This window comes from Gigantopelta aegis, chromosome 15, assembly GCF_016097555.1.
Source record: "Gigantopelta aegis isolate Gae_Host chromosome 15, Gae_host_genome, whole genome shotgun sequence".
Lineage (NCBI taxonomy): Eukaryota > Metazoa > Mollusca > Gastropoda > Neomphalida > Peltospiridae > Gigantopelta > Gigantopelta aegis.
Window position 1 is genome coordinate 38,332,635 of NC_054713.1, and position 9,535 is coordinate 38,342,169.

The window sequence follows — 9,535 nt, forward strand, 5'->3', positions numbered from 1 at the left end:
AAATGACAATAAAAATCAAGTTCTTTACAAATTTGAGTTTTCAGAATTTCATACATGAAAAATTAACAATGTTAATGGAAACTAAAGACATTAACCCACTATTGGCACATGCTATTTTTAATATAAAAATAAATTGCTATTAAAACCTTAGTTCAGGTTGCCTATATATAATACCATATTTAAGAGCAGTTGTATATGGCAGGTCAAATACCATGTAAAAAGAAATTATTGAAATCTTTACAGTATGAATTATAGGCCAAAACCAACTTTTCTTCAGTGCTAACTTTGATTCAAACTCCATTCAGAGCCATGTACAGAGATTATTGTCAAGGTCAAGGTCACTGTGAACTTGCATTGTCGAGTGATGGCTAATTAATCAACCAGTATAGTTTAATTAAATAAAATGACAAAATCATAATATTTTTTATTATGCACAGAATATGTGCTATAGGGTGTATACTACCAAATCAAATCCCATAGACGACAATAGTAACATATGTGGCTAAAACTCCTACCTGCAGCGTATCAAGCGACATAAACGCCACGGAGATAAATACTACCACCTCTCACACTTAAAGTGAATCAGAAAAAATTGGGGGTCAAGCTGCTCGTTTCTGAGATAACGGATAGCGTCTATGACTACCCTAGTTTTAAACAAAATTCGAGTACTTTTTTTTACAGGTACCCCATACATGTTTCAAGCACAAGGCTACTTAACACACTGGTACTAGATGAAATAAAATTGCTATAGATGAAACTATTATTTTTTACAACCAACACACTCATATTTATAACCAATCACAGGACTTGTGGTGTTCACTTCTCTATCAAAAGTTGGGTGCACCTCGAACTTTGACCCAGCCGGAAGTTATTTGGTCTAGTACTACCTTCAGTATTATTATAGTACAGATAGATACGTATCGTGATGTAAATAGAATCCACATCGCAATATATCGCGATATATATCCATCCCTAAAGCTACATGTTGAGATGTTGGTGTCACTGAATATGCAGGGTTATGTCAAAAACGCTGCAACGTCACGCTCAACGCTGGGCGTTTACGTCGATACATGATCCATGGGTGAGATATGCTGCTTTCCGGGCCTAGAGCCTGTAATCAGGTGTGTCGGCCTCACGATCACGCCTTCGGGTCACGAAAAGCACATCGAAGTGCTAACGAATTGTCAAACGACAGTCCTTGGCGTTATTGATGGTCCGGCGCTATGTACCTGTCCATCAATCAAAACACCAACTACACGAGAATAGCCGGACGTGACGTCATCGCTGATCTCATTGGTCAGTTGGTGGTCAGCTTTCTGCAGAAATATCAAAAGGTTATTAGGTCTTCTGAATCTTTAAAAGTTTGTATCTTCGTCGATAGTGGTCAAAAGACTGGACGCACGTGTATGTGTGTGGACAACGTTGGACCAATAATGTGGACTAAAATCGTCGTTGGTATGTAGTTTCTAAAACCTGGGTTTTTAAAACAGAAATTAATGGTATTAAAAGAAAAAAGAAGATGATGATGATGATGATGATGATGATGTTGATGATGAAAATAAAATGTTGTTATTGCGGGCTTGTATGTTGTTATTAGGAGTTGGACATTGTTGGATGTTGTTGGATGTTAACATCAATAGCGTTTTCTTTCTTTGCTTGAGTTTCTTTTTTTTTAGGTTTTGTGTATTGCGTACATTTCTGTGTTTTTTTACTTTTTTTCTTGTTTTTCTTCTTTGTTTTCCCTCCCATTTGTGAGGAGGGGGGCCTGGGGTATTCACAAATCCTCTATACCTTCGGCACCGAACAGTGTACACAGTGGCTATGTAGCGCTGGGTTTACTTGCACGTACGACAAGTCACTTGATTTCACAAAGCAAAACCATTGGTATCCAATAAACAACGATTTTTCATGTCATAAAATATATTTACTATCTGATTCGGGCGGGACTCAGCTCAGTGGTGTGCCCGTCAGTAGGCTCATTGGGCTATTTCTTGTTCAAGCCAGTGCACCACGACATATATATATCAAAGGCCGTGGTATGTGCTGTTCTGTATGTGGGATTGTGCATATAAAAGATCTCTTGCTACTAATGAACATATGTAGCGGGTTTCCTCTCTAAGAATATATGTGAAAAATTACCAAATATTTGACATCTAATAGCAGATAATTCATAAACCAATGTGCTGTAGTGACAAACTCTCCTTTTACCATCTGATTCAGTATCGAATGGTACAGAAAACGTGTAGCACTTGGTTTCTGTATAGGCTATATACGATTTACATACGAAACCACTGTAGTCCAATAAACAAAGTTCTAGTTATGCAAATGATGACTGATGAATCAAAGTTGATTGAAATTGCAGTATCAAAGTTGCTTCATGGCGGCTTCTGGCCAAAATTATAATTTTATTGACTTTCGCTTTAAAACGTAAACATTTTACTTTCAGTTAAATGCTCGTTTAAAAAAAATACGACCAATTTAATTTACTAGCAAAAAACAATTATTTTTATCAGAGAATAGCAACACTAATATATAGGTTTTGAAAAGTTGTGAAATTACTAATATATATATATATATATTAATTACCTTGTTTTCCCTACAACCAAATTTGATACAAATCGGTTAAATAGGAATCGTCAAACATTTTTCACTTTCCTTTTCTACTATATTTTACTTTTGAAACATAACTGAATACATGAAACGTCAAAATAACAAAAACTACATGTACTGCATAATGAATATTTACAATGAAAAGATGATAGCAGTGGCGTGTTCCGGGGGGGAAGGGGGGGGGGGAGGGTAAGTGCTCGCAAACAATTTGACTGGTAGTAACACATTCATTTAGCGTTAGGCGTAAAAAAACATTCTAGAATTTTTTCTTATATAAATATATAAAATAAAATTATGTTTCAAAATAAACTACACCCTTCGAATTATTTATTAGTTTGTTTACCTTTTTTTCTTATTTGATTATTTGTTTGTTTATTTAATTTATACGTGTATTTGTTTCTGTGCGTTTTTTCTTTATTATTTTTTTTTTTCTTTATTTCTTTATTTCTTTATTTCTTCCTTTGTTTGAAAAAAAATCCCGTACATTTGTTTGCATGAATGTCTGTTTGATTATTTATTTATTTATTTATTTATTCCTTTGTTCATTTATTTATTTATTTATTTATTTATTTATTTATTTATTAGTTTATTAGTTTATTTGTTTGTTTGTTTGTGTGTTTGTGTATATGTTTGTTTTGTTTGTGTGTTTGTGTGTTTATTTATTTATTTATTCAGTAATTTTTATTCATCATCATAATCATCATCATCACCATGTAAAGTATATGCATGTATTGTTTGTGCGAGGACAAACAGATAAGAGATACATGAACAGAGACGCAACGGAGACAGAGATACAGACAGACAACGAATAAAAAAAGATAATGCAGCGTTTACCTTTTAGCAACATAAAACTGAATAATAAATATTACATTGTCTTAAAATTGCTTGTACAAAACACAATATTCGTTATGACCATCAAATCACTGGTAACAAGGACACGTTATGCCGCGAGGCACCATCGCCAATACGCCAGTATTCGACAGGTGTAAATCATATTAAAGCTACTGGAACCAAAAACATCGCTATTATCATATTCATAATCGTGCCTAAAAAATATTATAGGTTGTCATAAAGCGGCCAGACCGATTTGTTTTCCTTTTTGATTGACAATAACTTATATAGCCGTCAATAATGAAAGCAGGAAAACATAACAATAAAAGTCCACCGATATATTGTAACCGATTTCTCTTTCACTCACCAACGATCTCTGAAGCTAGAGCTCACCCTGTATATTGTCAAAATCGCTGAACTGAAGTGAACTGAACGTGTCAAAATAGATGTATAAATGTATTATGTACCTCATATGCCGTGGTTTACGGCCTGAGAGTAAATAAAGTTCAGTTCAGTTCTGTTCAGTTCAGTCAAATTTGCCAAATGCTAAGTTTTATACAAAGTGGCTACAGCATTTAGGATTTGGCTAATAAAATATTCCTTAAAGGGACACGCCCTAGTTACGTTTATTTGTTAACCATTACGGCGTTGTTTTTCGCTATTAAACCCATTTTTTCACAAATAAAATTGCACTTTACTTACATTTTATTATTTAGAATACACATTTCCATTCACCTGAAGTGCTTTTTGGTAATTCTGGTAATCCTGATGTTTGTAAAACCACGAAATGCATTTTTTGTATTTCTTAAAATGCCGCGCGCACTCGAGAAAAAACCGTTAAGCAAGCGAGGTCCAATCTATTTTTAGACGGAATCTTCCTGTGTAAACGTCACAGACGTTGGTATACCACGTGACCGTTATCATTTTGGTTCGGTTTGTTTTCTCGTGCACGGTTCGCGCAATCAACATCCGATTTGTTGTCGTTTGCTTGTTGTTCATTTGTGAGATATTTCTTCACAGTTCGTGAACATTTTCAGTAACAATAAAGTTCAGACAAGTAAGTGTCTCAATACAAAACGTTACAAACCCTTAAAACCAATAATTTTGCTAAGTCTTACGATATCTGGAGAGGGGATACAACCAGGACAGAACAGTTGGAACATGTCCAGGAGAGGTGAAAGGAATGCACCCCAAGTCTGTGAAATTTGTCGTGACGTAGGCATTGTTGTGCTTCGAGTGACATCTACCGGTGACATCAGAATATTAACTTTCAAAATTATTTCAAGCAATTGGGACATGGTGATTCCCATGGTATTTATCGATATAAAACCTGCTTTTTCACTCCATTTGATAAAAACGTGATCTAAGTGTGTTACAGGTTTGTAGATTAACCAAATTATAATTTATTTTCGCTGGATGGAACTAGGGTGTGCGGCTTTAAATTAACAACATTTTAATAATTTTTAAGGAAAAACTATATATCTGAAAATTGCCTAAAGCAAATTTTTTTCCAGTGTGAGCTTCGTTAAAGGTTCATTCTAACAATTTCCTTTTTCATATCTGTACGTAGTTGCAATAATAATTAATATAATCGTTGCATACTTTACTAAGGAATTGTAATACATTGTACTTGGATTCCTCGAAAATCCTTGGCGAAAAACATAAAGTACAACGAAAATATTCTTGGCGTATCCATTAAAGTGGAAGCCAACTCTTTGTGAATATGGACATGATATTTAAATTCAAAGTGTGATGTCATGTGTTATCTTAATCCGCCAATGCAAAATATAAATTTATAAAATAGCAGTAAATGGAATTATTTGGATGTAATATTTTGTAAGCATGTAATTCAGTGCATAAACTTTACATTTCACAAGAAAAATTAATAAACTATTTTGGCTATTATTTAACTGTGACACTGCCCCTTTAAGCGATATAAATGGTTTCTGGAAGATTCGTACCCATTTTGTTTTGTCCCAGGACGATTCGTACACACTACCGTTTTATACCCTAGACGATTAGTACCCAGTACATTTAGGACATGTTTTATGTTTAATTGCACAATGATAATGTTTGGCCGCAAAATATAAAACAAATTAATATGATTTTATATACAATACTTATCATATGCTGGGTTGTTTAGCATAATAGTCCTTGGTCTTTGGCCTACAATTTTTATACAAAAGTCTTTTAAAAGCCCTAATATAACCACACAAATAATTTAAGGTTCAATACCATTATTAACTGTTCAAAGTATTCAACGCAAAATTGCTACGTCAGAATAAATTCTGTATGGTATGTTTCAATATCAATGTAACTATTTTACTGCTATTTTTAAATACTGTCGCGTTTACTAGACAAGTGATTTGTTAAACATCAAATATAAGTTTGACCACAAATATTTTAAATTATTCTTCTTTAAAGGAACATACCCTACTTTTTAAACACTAAGGCATATTTTTTACTATTAGAGCCGTTTTTGATAACTGAAATCATACTTTATTTAGATTTTATTCTTTAGATTATCCATTTCCGTACATTCGAAGTGTTTTTGGTCATCCTATTGTTTTAATATCACAAAATGCATTTCTCATATTTTTAAAAAAGCACGTGCGTCTGAGAGGTAAAAGTCAAGTTTTAGTCTATTTTAGATGGTATTTCACCTTTCAAAGTCACAGACTCTTGTTTCACTCAATTGTAACTTCGTGTTAATTTTCACGGGTTCAAACTAGGGTCCAATTGTACACGAAGTGATAGCATAATAATAATGGAAATAACACGTTTCCTGAAAAGACTGGGTAATCGTTTAAAATTAAATGTACTGTACAGGTTTAACCTATATGTTTCAGTGATGAAAAGAAGCATTTGAAAAAAATATCTCTGTTTTGTTACATTAATTTTTAATGTTGTTAAACCGAACTATAATACTGGAATATTTTTTAAGTTACAGTTTCAAATTTCATTCCTTTTTTCTTTTCTTTTTTTTCTTTATTTGTTTTTAAATTTATTTATTTATTTATTTATTATTTTATTTAGGAAGTGATCTTTTCTGTGCATTTGACAGGACACCATATACGAATAATGTTTACATGCTCATATACCACTAGAGTTTCGAGCATGTCCGTCCCGGGGCCTGTCTCTGGATAGCCAGGGGCTTGTCCCGGGACAGAAAAAATTACCATATACCACGATCTTTGATATACCAGTCGTGTGGCACTGTTAGGGATGGGAAAATATTCAAACAGCCTGGGTCCACTAAAAGGATTCGATCCTTTGGCCTCAAGCACCTCAAGTGGGTGCTTTACCGATTGAGCTAGATTCCGCCACACACAGCAGTAAAATTCACCAAAATGAAGTAAAATTTGAATTTCAACAGGATCACTTTAAATGCATTTAATGATAAACGCAAATCTTTTCTGGCATCGAGGCTATAGTGGTTAAGCCGATGGAGTCAAGGCTGGTAGATACTGGGTTCGCATCTCGGAACCGTCTCCCACCCTGATTGAGGCAATGGGAAAGTGTTCTGCTAGGCTTAGACTACCAACTGCCATTACAAAGTTGGCCAACTTTCTACGACTGTCCAGTTGCTAGTCTGAGCACTCTTACTACTCGATTTTCGTCGTATAACCCATTAGTTGTTAATCTGAGCGCACCCGTCGCAAGTTCCAGCAAGAGCACCACGACTGGTACATCAAAGGCCATGGTATGTGTTATCCTATCTGTAGGATGGTGCATATAAAAGATCCCATGATGCTAATGGGGAAAATGTAGCAGGTTTCCTCTCTGAGGCTATATGTCAAAATTACCAAATGTTTGACATCCAATAGCCGATTATTAATAAATCAATGTGCTCTAGTAGTGTCGTGAAACATAACAAACTTTAAACATTAAACACTGTCCTACACAAATACCTCAAACAGCTGAAACGTCTGCCCAGTACAGCGTGCTTGAACCTGAATTGGATACCAACACGTAAAATCAAGTCGATATGAAAAATGAAATTAACGTGTGACGGGCTCTCTTTAAATTCACTTTTTGATGAACCAAAATTTAAATTCAAACCACGCCCATCTCACTTGCCAATGCAAATTTTTTAATGCAAATTAACATCCGCTTCGTGCACACGTCATCAATTTAACTGCTCAGTAAGTGATTAATATTAATTGAATATGTTATTTATGGCACTTCGATCGTGATGTAGTACCGGTGTATAAATATAACTTCCTCGTGCTTAGCCTGGCCCTGCGGTCAAAAGAGTTTATCGAGACAGGTCAACTGGTTAGGCTACCGAGGACATATTGTAACAAGAAACATTCCAGTACAAGCAATTTAGTGATTATTCATAAATGTTCACCAGGGCTATCCAGAGACAGGGCCCGGGATGGACATGCCTGAAACCTTAGTGGTAATGGGGCATGTTCAAAGGTTTCAAGTCAAACCAGGGGATAAGGGATGAACTTTTTAAATGTCTATCACCCATAAAAAGCCAGTTTACTGAGGGGAAAAAAAGTGACCAGGTGGATTATGTACTGATTATTCAGAAACATTCAACAGGGGTGTGTGCCTTTCGAAAACAGTATTGCCGATAAATTAAATATTTTGGAATAAACTACAGTTAGAAAAAACTCCATCTTGTTCACCCTTCTTCCACAAAACATTTTGCATATACCATAGTTTGACACCCAATAGTCGATGTATTTTTCGTGCGGGGTGTCGTTAAACATTCATACATTCATTTATTCCACAAAACAATAATGAGTTTAGGTTGTTTTTATTAACGTTTTGTCCTGTGAGTGGAAGTCCTCCTTTACGCGAAAATTAAAAGTGTTACTTATTTCAAATAAACTGAATGTATTAATTTGAAATAAGTAACAATTCTATCTTTTGGTTTAAATATAAAATTAATTTATTATCAAAATATTTACTTACAAGTTACTTTCTTTCTTTCTTTCTTTCTCTTTTTTATCTTTTCTTTCTTTCTATCTTTTTTTTTTTTTTTTTTTTTTTTGGGGGGGGGGTAATTGTATCCACGTCGACACCACATTATGTTTGTAACCTGACATTTGGAACACAATTATTGATTTAAATATAAACATAAAGTTTGTTTTGTTTAACGACACCACTAGAGAACATTGATTTATTAATCATCGGCTGTTGGATGACAAACATTTTGTAATTCTGACATATTCTTAGAGAGGAAACCCACAATATTTTGCCATTAGTAGCAATGAGTCTTATATGCACCATCCTACCGATAGAATAGCACATGGTCTAGTAGTGTCGTTAAACAATACAAACTTTAACTTATAAATATATATACACGACTGACGAATCGTCGAAGTTAAAGGGCAATGAATATGATATCCTTTCTGTGGAAATGACGATTCCCCAATCAGTAGGAATAATTAGTGGCAGCAGCGGGTTTCTGCTCTAAAGATTACAGTAAAGCTTAAAGTGATCCATGGGACAGAACGCCAGCTAAGTAAGGTGTTCTGAGCGACGTGTAGTGTTGATCTTACTTGTACTATACTCACTACAAGCATCACAACAATAATCAGTCTTCATCATTTTCAACATCATCACCACCACCATCATCATCATCATCACCATCATCATCATCATCATCACCACCACCATCATCATCATCATCATCACCATCATCATATAAAAAGCATAATCATCATCATCATCTTTTACAAAACATTATAATCATCATAATTAAAAAGGCACCATCATCATTGTCATCATCATCATAAGCATTATCATTATAAAAGCATCATCATCATCATCATTTAAAAAGTACCATCATCATAGTCAGTTCAATCATTATTATTACTATCAGCAGCAACAGCATCTTTATCATCGTCAGTATCACATCTATCATCATCATATTATCATCATCATCACCACCACCACCACTACAATCACCACCACCACCACCTTCTTCATCGTCATCATCATCGTTACCACCACCATCATTATTATCAATATTAAAGTATGGTTTTCTATTTATTTGTTTCTTCTGTTTTAACCTCTAGCTGTTTTTGCCTGTGTGCTATGTCTCGCTGGGGGCCAGGTGCAACAACCAACACAG